Here is a 14685-nt window from a genome sequence, read left to right as displayed (position 1 = left end):
CGAATTGTAGGATTGATGAATAATGAATTGAAAAGGATTTGCAAGGAGACGTGAATTGAAAAGGATTTGCAAGGAGACGGTCGTGCCCGAATCGAGGCACTATTCCGGAATTTTCCTGGAGGATCCGAGGAAAACCGCGGGAAACAATAACCGGTTCCCTGCCGAAATCGAACCGAGCACCTTCAGGCTGAAAGTCTAGAGCGTTACTGCTTAACTATCTTGCTAGGTGCTATCGCTAGTTTTAGTTCTAGTTTTTCCCTTGTGGGGGTGTGAGGCTGAGTCCATTTGGTACGTCGGCCACTAATTGCCCTATTGTACCAGCCCTGGATGATATGTGATGATAAATGTGAAGTAGTCGCTGGAATGAGAACTGGTAGGGGAAATCGAAGTACTCGTAGAAAACCTGCCGGTGCCATTTTGTCCACCACAAATCCCACGGCCTGACCTGGGCTCGAACCCGGGCCGCCGCTGTGGGAAGCCGGCTACTAACCGCCAAGCTATGGCACGGCCTAGGTGATACCGCTAATTATGGATACAAATTTATGCCCGTATATTCTCGAACCAGTTACACGCTTCAAGTACTCGTACATGAAGGTTTAGTATGTAAATATAGGAGTTATATTACTGTCGGGTCCTTAATGCAATTGAGTATATCTTGTATGTGGTACCGTGACTATAATTTAATTAACATGACAGTATTGCATTTATTTTAAAAAAATATAGAATGAGATTTGTAGTTGTTGGAAGTTCATGAATTCTGTGTAATTTGAGGTTGTCAAAGCCGTGGTTATGAAAATCTTGAAAATCAACAGACATTTCGGAGGAAGAAATCGCCTCCATCTTCAGGGTCGAAGAATAAGCCAAACAAGAAGCCAGAGTGAGGAGATATGCTCCTCCGAAACGTTGGTTGGCTTTCAGCGGACTAGACAACGTCATATCCCAGGAGATAATACTCTGTGTGAATTCTGAGTCCCGGCGCAAATCTAATGTCATGCCAAAATGAACTGACCTCCCGCTTCACGCTCCTCGCACTTCACCTGCGTACATTCTCTCCCCTCCAGCGGGCCGTCAACAAATACGCCAAATTCTAGGGTACGGTAGGCTTGTAGAAACTTTAGGGATCGATATTTGGTCAGATGTAGCGACGTCGCCTTGCTGGCGGCAGGCTTGTTTCTTGCAAGCCACGTCGGCACGCAGAGTGCATTGTGTCTGTGCGTGTGTATATATACAGGGTGTCCCAGATGGAAAGGTTAATATTCTGGGAGGTCATAGTATCGGTCATTCTAAGCAAAAATGTGTTATGTACACATGTGTCCTATTCCGTACGGTTTCACTGTACCGTATACACTGTACACTGTGCAGACGAGAAACGCGCCATGTCCTCACACGAGTTGCAAAGTGCATTGATGTTGAAGGCGGAATTTTCGAAAATGTACTATACTAAGTAAACTGTACCATGCAGCCGGGATAGAAGTCATCATGTCTTACAGTCCTCTGTTCTCTTGTGTTGTCAAGGGAATGCCTTTGTTAACACTTGTTGCACCGCAACAGATGTTTACCTAGACGTTATCTAGCAATGGACGTCTTTGGCTCCACCATTCCGGCTTTCAGCCGTCCTATTGCAGTATGTATAAGCGAATTAATAGACGTATGCTGGTTTAGGTATGGCTTCTGTATAATTTTACATCGTTTTTATATTTACTGCCGGAAGGTCGCGGGATCGAATCCCGATGAGGTGGATTTTTTCAATTTACCTAATTCTTTCAGCCACACTATGGCCCGGGGGTCGACTCAACCTCTAACAGAAATGAGTACCAGGAATGTTCTTGGAATATTTTTGTGGGTAAAGGTCGGCCGGCACGTAAGGTTGCCATCTGTGAACCGATTGTTTAGAAAATGTGGGAACCTCAACGCCTCACAACCCTGTGGGCCTCCATGGTCTGTGAAAGGGATACCTATACATACTTTACTTACTCTTTATATTTACTATTTTCTCATTATCATTACCCCTTCATGTTATTGTAATTAAGTTTTGTAACACATACGTAGTAAGTTGTAAATAAATCGAAATATGTGAAGATTTTTACGTTTATTTTACCTTAGTGGCTCCACGCTTCTTGCCATGTTACGCGTAGTCCCATTTGGGTTTTGGCCTGCGAAAACAAGAGCTTTATGCGCGAACCCCGTGGTGGAAGCTGTTACATCAGTTCCCATTTCAGAGTTCATATTCTTCACTTTCAGATGCTCGTATCTTTATTGTGACAAAATTACATTCTTTTTTCTCTCTCTTTTATGTGTGCTAGATATACTGTATGTGTAAACTGGAAGTGATCTCGTTCCATGCATAGTTCTTTTTAGTTTTGTTTCTGTGATTTAACCATTTGGCTCATACTTTTCACAGCGGTTTTAGATAAGGTCTAATATATTTTCTTCGTTCTATTTCGTATCAATAATACGGGCAAATCCTCACGTGTAGGCGGCTTGGAATACCTCCACCGTAGTCGTACTAGAGTAGAAGGCGATGAAAAAGGAACCCGCTGCCTGGGGCTATAACTGGTCCACCATATCACTGGGAAACATAAATACAGGTACCTGGTTCTCCAGGTTGTGGGTTGGATGCAGGGCTGACGACCTTGCTCTGTAAAAAGTTATTGTCATGAAATCCAAAGAATCGAAAACAGGATGCAATCTATCAGAATTTTCTAGGAAAAGCTATGGCTCAAAAAGTGATGTTTTGCCAGTGATGAGGATGGATAGGAGCCAATAACTGTGAAATCTTTCACACAGTTCAGAGGTATGAAAGCAACTGGCGGGATGGAGGTTGCTACACAGTAAGCAAGCACGCCCACACCAGAGTGAATGTCCTGCAACATTTTCTTTGAAGTTACCGCTCCAAAAGGAACATTCACGAGCTGTTCGCGCCCAACATTCGCCTGCTCTTGTGTTTACGCACCTTAAAATGGAACGCAGAACATTCTGTGTAACATAGGACTATAGGATCTGACGTTAGTAGCCAGTTACTGCGGGAGTCACGTCCAGTAGCCGCTTGAGTTGAGCATGGAGCTAGATGCTGAATTACGCTCTAGAAATCTAGTGACTTCCATATTCGTTTCCAAGTTTATGATTAAGATTACTGTCTTCTGGAATATGATTCCGTGTAGGTTAGTAGATGTTTAACGTTGTTTCGGAGGGTATGGCGTCTCCCGCTACCATGAAGATGGAGACAGCACGTTCTCCCAAAACGACAGTAAAAATCTGCAATACACTCAGTGCGCCTTATCCCAGACGACCTTGATATTCACCTCATGAGAACCTAAATCTCGCATGACAAAATAATTCCCGGTTTGTGATTTCTTCAGAAAACATTCGGGCATTTTCACACACCTTTGAAAGTTTCAGTTTTCGCTAGTTCATATTACGAGTTATGGGAGTTTAATAATCAGGTATTACTATAGAGGGGGTTCTCGTTATAAACGAATAATGGAGGCCAGAAATAACAGTCGATAGTGAAGCTACTTATAGCGATGACCAAATTTCCATAGGAGTTATGTACGTGTAATTGTTTCATTGAGATCGTGACACAGGAATTGACACCCATACCAGTGAAAACACGTTAAATATTCTATACACAAAAGAAATACAAAGGAGTGCAATTTAAATGTGTTTATAACACCAGAAATTACATTCATACCTACTATGAAGAACATATGTAAAGGGACTTGTATATATTTTATGAAAATGCAATTTAATCAAATATCCATTTTTTCTTATCTTCAAATGTAAAACAGTTGGGCATACTTGAACTGATGGTGGGTTGATTGCTGCTTTAGGGCTAGTCGGGAAATGAAGGAGAGGCAGAAAAACTAAGTGGATTAGACACTGCCATCTTATCATCTTCCACTATAGCAGGTGCCTGGGGACCAGAGGGCCCTGGTTAAGGATCATTGGACTCTTTTCCAATGATTGATTTATTTTTACTGGCGTTTAAACAAGGAATCAGGAATTGTTCATTTCCCTCCATGTAGCTTTTCATTTAATATTGTCTGATAACTGGGCGTTTTAGCAAGATCTACAATTTCTTTATGCCTTTAATTTATGTTAAACTCTTCAAAACGCATGTTGTACAGATTTTTGGTATAAATTCTTCCAGCAGCCGTTCATTAAACGCGTTGAACTATCGTTCCAAGCCTGACCAATGAGTTTAACACAGAAATCCTGAAGTCTCCCCCAAAACTCTGCACATCATTTTTATTTTCCGTGTCAGTTTTAGAACTCGCTTTATGATATAGTAGCGTAATTAACAGGCATTCAAAACACTGATGATACTTTGGTCCACTGGTTGCATAACTGAGGATGGAGAAGGTGAAGAACACTACATTAATATTGGGGCACTTGGAAACATAATCTAGGCCATGAGCTGAGGCACTGTCTAAAATGAAAAGCACTTTAAAAGCAACGCTATTTTCGTCCAAGTATTCTGTCATTTCTGGAACAAAATAGTCGACAAACCAGTGGCGCCAAATCTGCCGAGTTATCCGAGCGTTTCTTTGTGATTTCCCGGTCAGAGGTAGGGAAGAATTCGAAGCATCTCTTAATGCGTGAGAATTCTCATTTTGGTACAGAAGCATCGGTCGTAACTTCTTGTCGCCATTTGCATTCCCCCAAACAAGTAATGTGACACGATCTTTTGATGCCTTAAAACCAGGTGCAGATTTTTCTATTTCGAAAGTATACGTACTTGATGGCATTCGCTTGCATTATAACCCTGTTTCATCTACGAGCATATTGAAATCCTGCTTAGTTCTGTAGCCTTTCCATTCTATAGTCTTCTTAAATTGTTCTGGAAAATCTTCAGCTGCAGCGGTATCGGCTCTAGCAACCTCTCCCTGTATCTGTACACTCTTAAATCCATTGTGATTTTGAAATCGCTTGAACCAACCTTTTGAAGCAACAAATTTTTCTTTCTCCGCTTTTTTTTTTTTTATCTACAGTCGACTTCATATATCCTCATGTAAGCCTTTTCCTGGATGACAGCTAAGCGTAGGGGATTTTTTTGGCTCTAAAGATCCTCTATCCATGTTGCTAGTCTACATTCCATAATCTCCGTTGTATCACTCCGTCTTCATATAAGTTTTACTTCAGAATTCCTCAGCATTGTCATAGCCTTCGCTGTATAATCTTTAGTGTTCTTAAGAACGGTACGAATTGTCGTCTCTGGCATACGGGCAGTATCCATTACTTGCTCACTACTTCCCTTATGCTTAATAATGGCTATTTTAACATCCAATCCATAGCTGTTTAGCTTCGTTTGATGCTGCTTTACCAATTCTTGTATGATCTGTAGACTTTGGTACAATAATAATATGGAAAATAAAGAATAAAGAGATGTAAATCTAAGAGAACCCGCGATGTGGTTTATCAGCTTAGAACCGAAACAGAGATGCTTGTATCACTAGAGTGAGCAGTATTGGGGGAGAGTGTGGGATTCGATGGAGGTATGTAGGGGAAACGATATGGCGCTCATTACCATGGAAACACGTAAGCGCGGGAACATAGATAATGAGGACTCGTATAGTTATATGCATATGCTACATACTCGTATAGTTTGTATGTATATTTGTAAAGGCAAGGTGAAGTTTTCCCGGTGCTTAATTTATTATGCACTATACCGCGAAGACACCCATGGGAGTGGACGTGAGTGGTCAGCTTGACGTCCCGGCCGCTTTACTCCTAGATAAAGCGCCCTCGGTACCCATTGGATAGGAAACTGGGTAGGCACAAAGCCGGTCTGGAAGCTGTGGAGAAGAGGAAAATCTTGACCCTGCTGGGAATCGAATCCCTGCCGTCCAGCCCGTAGTCCGTTGCTATACCGACTTAACTATTCCGAGTCCGTTAATTTATTTGTTGTGTATTTAACGACGCTGTCAGTAAGTGCTACTAAATATAGCGTCTGCTGATTGTATGGCAGTATCTAGTGAATTGGAAAGGAGCGGAAGAAGGCGGTCGTGGCCTATGCCAATATTTGCCTGGATAGTCTGAGGAAAACACGATAGTCTGTGTTACAGCCGGGAAAGAGAAAATTCAAAACATAAGTGAAAGAATAACAAGTAAGTAAGATTTGAGGCTTTCACGGCGGTGACTATGAAGAAAGCAGTCTTCTGGGATTTGGCACCGTGTATATGTGGTGTTATCCGACGTTTCGGAGGAACGTATCGCCTCCATCTTCAAGGTAGAAGGAAAAATGTAAGAAATCCGCAAGCGAAGAGACCGTGAGAACCGGTAAAAGCAGACTGCTTAACCAGTGGCACATCACACAAACAAAGGCTCTTCGGTCATCTACATCTTCAAATTTTGGTGACACCGCACACTTATCGCACCTTACTCATGTTACGTCTGGTTCTGGGAACATAAGCCAGAGTAGTAACTGCAATTTGCATCGCCTTCTTGATAATAATTTATCTTCCTTTTTTTAGCACCCTTTTGTCGGTTTTTACATTTGTTTTCGACGCAGAAAGTCTATATATATATCTTTCCACAACTTGTCTGTTAAATGACTGCCCCGTGGCCAGTGCTGCTTAGATGCTGATAATGTAAGTTATCGGTGTTTGGCTGCGTAGCTAACCAGCAAATTCAGGCTCCATTTGGATAACATTTGCTCTTGCAGTATCTAAGATAGTTCAATGTCACTGCAATAGAGTCACTATCGCTGAGCCACCACTACGTACAGGAAATCCTGAAGACGTCGAAGCCAGATACTGGATTCTGCTCAACAATGCGAGGTGAGTTTTAGGAAAAATTGTCACGTTCAGCGATATGAAATGTAATTTAATGAAAGAACTGAATTATGACTTCGGTTATGTGGCCTTGCTTTGTGGTCCATCGTCTTTCCGTTCTTATCTCTCTTTTCCCTTGGGGGACAGTGTTTTGAAACTTGTTTCGAGGTTCAGAAGTTAAACTTCTTTTTTGTTTCCACGTACTTCTGAGTAATCTGTGTCTCTTTGGAAGAATATGTCAGTGTCATTTTAGTGGTAATATATGCAATCTGTTCTTACGCTTTCCACTGTATTACTGGTATTATTTATACGGTATAAGCTGTGTAGGTCGCCGCGTGATTGCCAGTTATTCCTTTCTTATTTTATCAATGTCATTTCCAGTAGCGATTTAAGAAATGTCGTGTGTGAAGTTTATTTTCTTTTCTTGTAATTCTGTCTCACAACGCATATTTTACTTCCAAAACATATATCCGTTTTTAATGTGATATTAGATCATGTATTATAATAATTCAAACAAGAAGGCGAAGAACTGCCGTTTTCTCGATTTTGCATATGCGTTACCACGTTTGTGAAAGCAGTGACGTTGCAGTAGTCTGCAGTTTAATTCTTCTTCGTGTGCTGATAAGTATGGGAAACGTTCCGTGATTTCACATTAGAAGAAGAAGGTTTCAAATGTTTTCTATTTTATTGCGATATTGATCTGGCCCCGGAAGATGTATATACGGTATAACATGTTTAAAACTGAATCTAGGAGGGGAACACTGCCCTTACCTTGGATTTCTTTGATTTCGAGGCTTTCTGATGAAAACTAATAGAAAATTGCATTAAATAAATGGAAACTACCGTATGTAACAGGAGATAAACGGAAGATGGAGAATTTAACGAAAAATGGTTGCTTTGAATATTCTTACTGCATTGCATGGAAATTACCTGAGAAGGAACGCTGCTCCAACAAATGGAAAGTAGTTAAATTTTACTGCCGCCAAAATATGCTGAAAATACTTTGATGAAGCGATGAAAGACATAAAAATAGCAAAGCTATCCCTGTAACAGGCCGTGGAGGGTCCGTAAGATTGCGAGACGTCGATGTTTCCACATTTTATAGACATTCGGCACCCAGATAGCGGTGAGGTTGTCAGCCTTATGCACCGGCCGCACCTTTACTCCGAGGAAGATTCCTGACACTCATTTCTTTTAGGGGCTGAGTCGACAAGAGAGTCATAGTGCCCCTGGAAGCATTAGGTCAATTAAAAAATCCAATGACCTTATCGGGAGTCAAATCCGCGATCTTCCGGCTGAACCAACTACGCTACTGCTTGCCTCCTTCGATGAAGTTATAAAAAATAAAACATAGAAAATTGTAGTCTACCTCTAGATAACAGTGTAGTGGGCCCTATTACAAATCTAGCATTAATTTAGAAGCTGATTTCGGTTGACAGTAAGGGAATATACCCCTGTTCTGCATTTTTTTATCTATAAGGTATTGCACTGATAAAAAATATCCCATGGAATTCCGTTTTAAGCAGTTTTTTGCTATAATGCAGGGTCACCTCTGTTCAGTAACCCATAATTCCTCTACTAAAATATATCCTGAGATTCTTCAAGTTTGGCAAGAAAAAATGCCCTTTTTAAATATGAGCAGTTAATTTTATGGACGAAATTAAGCATCTTACAATGTTAGTGATATAACATGCAATTTTCTGATCATTGCGTATTTTGGAGAGTTAAACGCATTTTCGTATTTCACATCGTAGATGTTATGGATTAGTTTGTTTTTATATCCCCAATTAAATCATTCTTGAATTTATATATTGAGTAAACCGTACATCAGTCACAACATATTCATGTTTAATGGGAAAGCTTTCCCTGTGCTTCATTAATTAAGTACTACGCTATGAAGGCGTATGAGGGATTGGATGTATAGATCCACATTTTCTGGGCCTCAGAATTAGTTGGAGGTAAGTGGTCAGCTTCACGCCTCGGCCACCTTAACCCCGGGGAAAGAGCTCCGTGTACCCAATGGATAGGAAGTTGGATTGGCCCCAGACCCGGTCTGTACAACGTGGAGACATTCGTGTGTAGCACTTGTTAATTGTTACAGTAGTAGTGTAATCAATAAAGTTACACTACAGTAGCACAACCCTGAGGTTTTAATACCGTTAATACTGAAGACCCCCTTGGAAATGGAGCGGAACTATATCCACCCACCTCTCAGCTTCGGAACCAACCTTCCTAAAACCCGTCTTCTTTCCTGTGTTAGAAGTGAACGTTACCCAAAAGGTTCCCATGAACAAGTTCTATGAATTCTTTATTTCCCCTCCCCTTCCCTCCATATAGGCGCATGCGTAGCCCATTCCTACGTCCTCAATTTCTGTGGTCTAACATTATTATGTGACCCGTTACATCAGGAAGTTCATCGTTATGTAATGTACAAATCCCTCTCTTCTTTGTGGATCCAGATGTGTTGCTGAGAATCTCCCTTTCATACGTTTGTACGTTTGTATGAAAGTGACAGGCCACGTTTCACACCCATAGGTAGATATGTACCTATGTACAAAACTGCATGACGTCACAATCAGAGACCATAATCATCATATGCACCTCCGTGAGAACCTCAGATCTCTTGTAGGAAGCATGCGAATATTGCTTCATTTGTTTTTCCTTTCAGTATAGGCTTACCTGCAGTAAATTACCTGCCTTGTTGTTCTGCATTCTCTTACCACGATCTGTCCTCGTGGTGAGAGAAGATTGAATATAAATCTGGGTTTAATAGAAGGCTGTTCTGGTCCCCTAGAGCCATTCTGGACCCGAAGGAGAAGAAAGGCCTAACGTCCATGCTTCACAACGGATTTGGCTAATTATCTCGCTTCCTTACGTGTTATTATCTTGTAGCTCAAATAATGTTTTGCGTGTTTCAGTTTTGAGTATTTCCTGCGGATAATTTAATTGTACTCTTTCGCGTTCTCCTCTATATCAAGTCATATTTCTGTGCCCTAATTGGTGGTGTAAAGTAAGTAAGGAAAGCTATCCCTGTAACAGGCCGTGAAGGCCCATAGGGTTGTGAGACGTTGAGGGTCCCACATTATATAGACAATCGGCTCAAAGATGGCGGTAAGGTTGTCAGCCTTACGCGCCGGCCGCGCTTTACTCCCCAGGAAAATTATTTAATTAATTCCTGGTACTCATTTCTGTTAGAGGCTGAGTGAACCCCAGGGCCCTAGTGAGGCTGGAAGGATTAGGTCAAATGAAAAAAATCCAATGGCCTCATCGGGACTTGAACCCGCAACCATCCGGCTTGTAGCATAGCCCCTCAACCAATTACGCTACCGGGTGCCTAGTTTGTGGTGTATATAATAGAAATATTTTTGGATACTTTCCATTCTGCTCTTTGCAGTCTGATCGTTAGATCAGTAGAGGCCCTTAACCGTCAGGGATGATGGTAGCGGTTGAATAAGGGGCTGAGGCTCTGGTGCGCAGAATCTGAATCTGATAATGTCGATGACACATATCGGAAAGGACAGCTTCACCCTTTCCCCGGACCTCCGTCTCTGTGGGTGGGTGTATGCTGCTGATTTCCAACTTTATAATACGACGAAGTTAAGTGGCTGCCTATAGAGGGAACTACTCTCTAACCACAGTTTATTTTCTGCAAATAGGTTACATGAATGAGGTCTGTCTTGTACACATAGAAAGTCCCTTGTATATTCCATGTAACCCACTGACAAGAAAACTAATGAAGCTCCTTTTCATCTAATTTGAACCGTAGAGGCATTCTGTGAATCTTATCAAAGGATTCTTGAAAGTTAACAATTTGAGACCAAACATGCTCTCTTTTTGTGCATAACATGTATTCTCTCTTACCTCACATTTGTTGATATCTGTATAGTATTTGTGGAACAGGTTCTTACTTTACCCGTCAATTCACCCCTCGCCCAACAAATTTGCCCATTTCAGCGTAGCTGTAGTACAGATGTGTGCACAGAAAATATGTGATCGTTGTAACTTTGTGACATGTTTTGTTTACTGAGTTTCTGAGATCTCTTTCAGGCACTGTATGCTGCTGTGTATGTAATATTTGGTGGATGATGCCTTTGGCTGAACCTAAGATACCGATTAGTTTTGATAATAAACAAATTGTGTTTTTTATGTAGAATATCTTGAATTTTTATATAGCACTTGTTTTCGATTAAATTGCATGTCGTGTATTGCCTTTCTGCTGAAATGCTTCCCCTCCCCCCATTGGCACTACAGCCCTCATTTGGGCATAGGCCTACCTCCATGAAACTCTCCGTTTCACTTCGGTTTACTAGATCTTAGACATAGGTAGGACTCCTTGGGCCGGTAATCAGCTCGTCGCAAGGCTTCTACCTGCACACAAACACCCATGCCCTGAATGGAATCATTATGATCAGCTACTGAAGTCTGTCAGAGAAGATGGAAACTTATTGTTTTGAACAGTTACAGAGATGATGAAGTTGCAGTCCTCTTTGTGATCTGTCGAGTTATAGCTCGTATTTACCGCAGAAATGTTATTTCCTGTGGCATGTGCCTTGAATGTTATTGTTTAATGACGAATTTGATAACAAACGTTACCTTTCCTTGTTGTCAGTTATAAATACAGGACTACAGAAGTGTTTTATCCGGACTATATTGCACGATATAAACCTAGACTCTTGTTTTAGTAAACAAACAGCAACCTCTTATGTCATCTTACATGCTGTATGAACTAGACCTATGCCTAATTTCTGCTTGAATTAAATAATCGTACTCTATATTTCAATGGAGCTTAGACGAAAGTAAGTCAGGAAGTAAAAAGTGTTACGGCGTATTTGTTCAAAGCAAGAACCGTGGAGGCAGAGAAACAGCTGTTGCTAGGTAATGCCTGCACGCAGCAATAGAGGAGACGTCACGATACGAGATGTGACGCATACAGCCGTTGCTGTGGAACAGTTGAGTAAACGCGTTTGCGCGTAAACGAATATACGCAACAGAAGAAGAGCTGTGTTTTCCTTTCGGTCCATGCCAAGGGGTTATAAAAGGATAAGGCAGGTCGTTTGAGCTGTCGAATACCTCCTCCGTAGCTCTGGGAGGCATAGGAGGCGTCGAAAAGGGAACCCAGTGTGTAGGGGTATAACCGGGCCACCTTGTTCCTGGGGATATAAATAGTGGATCTGGCCTTCCAGGTTGGGGGAGTCTCGAATCTGAGACAGTAAAATTTGTCCATGAGTCACGCAGGACTTGAACCTGAGAATGACTGCGCTGGCGAGGGGCAGCAGCAATTGTAAACGACAGACCCATCCTCTCGTGAGAAGGATGTTACATAAGGACTTTCACTGCAAGTGTTCAGTTGGGGAAAAAGTGCTGGTCGTGATTCTCAAGGGGCTTGTAGGTAAGACGAACTGACTGGTGGTAAACCGCCAGTCGTAAGGTAACTCTGATTCTGATTTTGACTCGTTTGAGGCAGTTGAGATCTGAGACGCCAGCCTGCCAGGATATGAGCTTGGGAATTGAATTGAGAAATTGACGCACCAGAATTATTTGAGTTTAGTTCAGTTTAGACTTGAAGGTCAGCCCCTGAAGAGGAAACTTAGTGTATGATTTGAAGAATTTACGTGTGCTGTAGTACAGTGATATGTGGTATGTGTAATTCAGTGAAATTTATAGTTGCTGTGTTAAAATCCGTTGGTAGGAAATGGATAGTGGAGACTAATAGACTGAGGACACTAGCTGTGTTACAGTGAACTGTAAAGTGTGTAGTTCAGCGATATTGCTGTATTACTTGTACACGTAATTACGAGTTGAGTGTATAAGGTGTCAATAAATCTAATCACCAATCCAAAACTCCGTCTGTAGTCACCCTTACACGTGACAGTATTATTTTCCTCAAAAGTAAAGCTGGCAGCACTGAGATTGCAGTTGTAAGTAATGTAAACCTTCCCTCATTTGTACCTCACTGTTTTTTCGTGTTCATTTGAGGTAATGCTAATACTGTGGCTCATTTAACATGGCTGCTGCATTATTAGAGTTCACCAAAGAGAATGATAGTGATCTGTAATCCGAATTTTGTGGTGAGAAGGTGAGAGAAATATTGAAAATTTTCAGAGGAATGAATTCTACACTTCTATAACTGAATGTGCCGCAGGAAAGTTACGCAAGTTCTAGACAGTCATCGACTTATAACATGTGTTAAGGAACAGATCGGTCAGTGTATCCGGGACAACCGAAGTAGAAACATATTTGAAATCGCAATTAAAGTGAGAATCATTTATAAAAGAAGTGCAAGAATGGATTCGTACCCAACGAAAATTATTTCGTGCAGATGGAAACAGGAAACTTGTGGACTGTTAAACCAAATGAACTTCAAATCAGAGCGAATACTTAGAAAAACAGGATATACCGAACTACAGTGCGATTTTTCTATTCTTTGGCGCTACAGCCCCAGCTTGGGCCTTGGCCTAACTCCATGAAACTCTCTGTTTCTCTTCGGTTTACTAGGTCATAGACATTCGGTAGGACTCCTTATGCGGGTGATCAGCTCGTTGCAAGGCTTCTCTACCTGAACACAAACACAGAAAAGCGCACATGCACACACGAACACCAAACATACATGACCTAAATGGGATTCGAACCCACGATCCCGGCTTCCGAGCGAGCGAAGACAGTGCATGCCTTAGACCGCTCGGCTACCGTGACCGGCAACTACAGTGCGATTATTTTGTATAAACATTTCCTGATCAGTAGCCTTTAATTCAGAGGTGTGCCACCTCTTTAGTTTGAGAGTCGAATGAGAGGTTACATGTTTGCGGGCTGATAAAAGTCATATGCCATTATAGGAATACGCGTTTGAAGTATCTCCAGAATCAGCAAAAACAGATAACTGTCCAAATGGTATATTTCATTATCACTACTCACTACATCTGTGAGCCTTCAGCCAAGACTTTAAATGACCACGAATAAGTAAAATAGAATAATGTTTACATTATGAGGGTTTGAGAATCTTTGTTAAGATTAAAGAGTTCATGAAGTATTTTTTTATTTTGTTTTGAATGAGTATTATCGTGTGGAATATTGGCATATGCAGCTGAATAACTTCGTTTTCCGAATACGAATCTCCCAAGGTATTAACTGAACATCATATTTGCAATCCTTCTATTGTGGAAACAAGGAATTCGTGGAAGCAGTTACTGAAAGGTTACTTCTTGTTATTAGTTCGGTGTAGTGACAGTGATGGACGTTATTCTAAAATGTTTCATGTTTCGATAATACTTGTTGAAGTTAGAAATTAATCACGTAAGTTTGTACTGTTATTGCCTCAAGTAAACCTGTATCGATTGATGCTTTCAAATTTGGAGCCCATTGTGTCTTCGGAGGATTGTTAAAGTTGGACAGACACGATAGGCTATACTGGATATGCTAGTATGTGTACAGAATCTATATTTAGGATGTCCAGAATAATATGATCACATGGCACTTCGTTATTCGCACCCTTAGATGGTGTTTGTACGCTAATTGCGGACGTTCTGATACGAGTATATCTCCAATAGGAACAGTTTGATTTTTGTCTATTACATTATCTGTTTGCTGTTGTAGTTTTCTGCTATCGACTTGTAACTAGAGAATAGAAACGCAAGAGGAATGTGGTAACATTATCGTTGGACATTCTGTAAATATGAGCCAGGATAGCTCAGTCAGTAAAATGACTGGGTACGGTCTTAACGACCAGTGTTTGTTTCCCGCCAGGGGAAGGGACATATCGGTCACTAGGTCCAAACCGTCTATAGGCATTTCCTACTTTCTGTGCAGCCGGTACAAGGAATAAAGTGACCGAAGCGTAAATTGATCACACGTACAATGTATGGAGCTTACTCCCACCAACCCACGAACTCGTGCCTACACACACACACACACACAC

General features: G+C 41.3%; 1 protein-coding gene across 4 annotated transcripts in view; it reads left to right on the top strand.

The window, feature by feature from the left end:
- The window catches only part of LOC111868233 (cytokine receptor), a 474286-nt gene that overhangs the window by 76521 nt on the left and 383080 nt on the right, over nt 1-14685 (top strand). Inside the window, exon 1 of one of the 4 annotated variants that reach the window (XM_023858711.2) lies at nt 6705-6779. The exons of the other annotated variants lie outside the window; for them this stretch is intronic. The gene's annotated coding sequence lies outside the window, so the exon portion shown is untranslated. Of the gene's footprint in view, nt 1-6704; nt 6780-14685 lie in introns of those variants that run through there. 4 annotated transcript variants of the gene reach the window in all.

This window comes from Cryptotermes secundus, unplaced genomic scaffold (genome assembly GCF_002891405.2).
Source record: "Cryptotermes secundus unplaced genomic scaffold, Csec_1.0 scaffold166, whole genome shotgun sequence".
NCBI lineage: Eukaryota > Metazoa > Arthropoda > Insecta > Blattodea > Kalotermitidae > Cryptotermes > Cryptotermes secundus.
The sequence above is the reverse complement of the archived record's forward strand: the minus strand, read 5'-3'. Positions and strand labels throughout refer to the sequence as shown.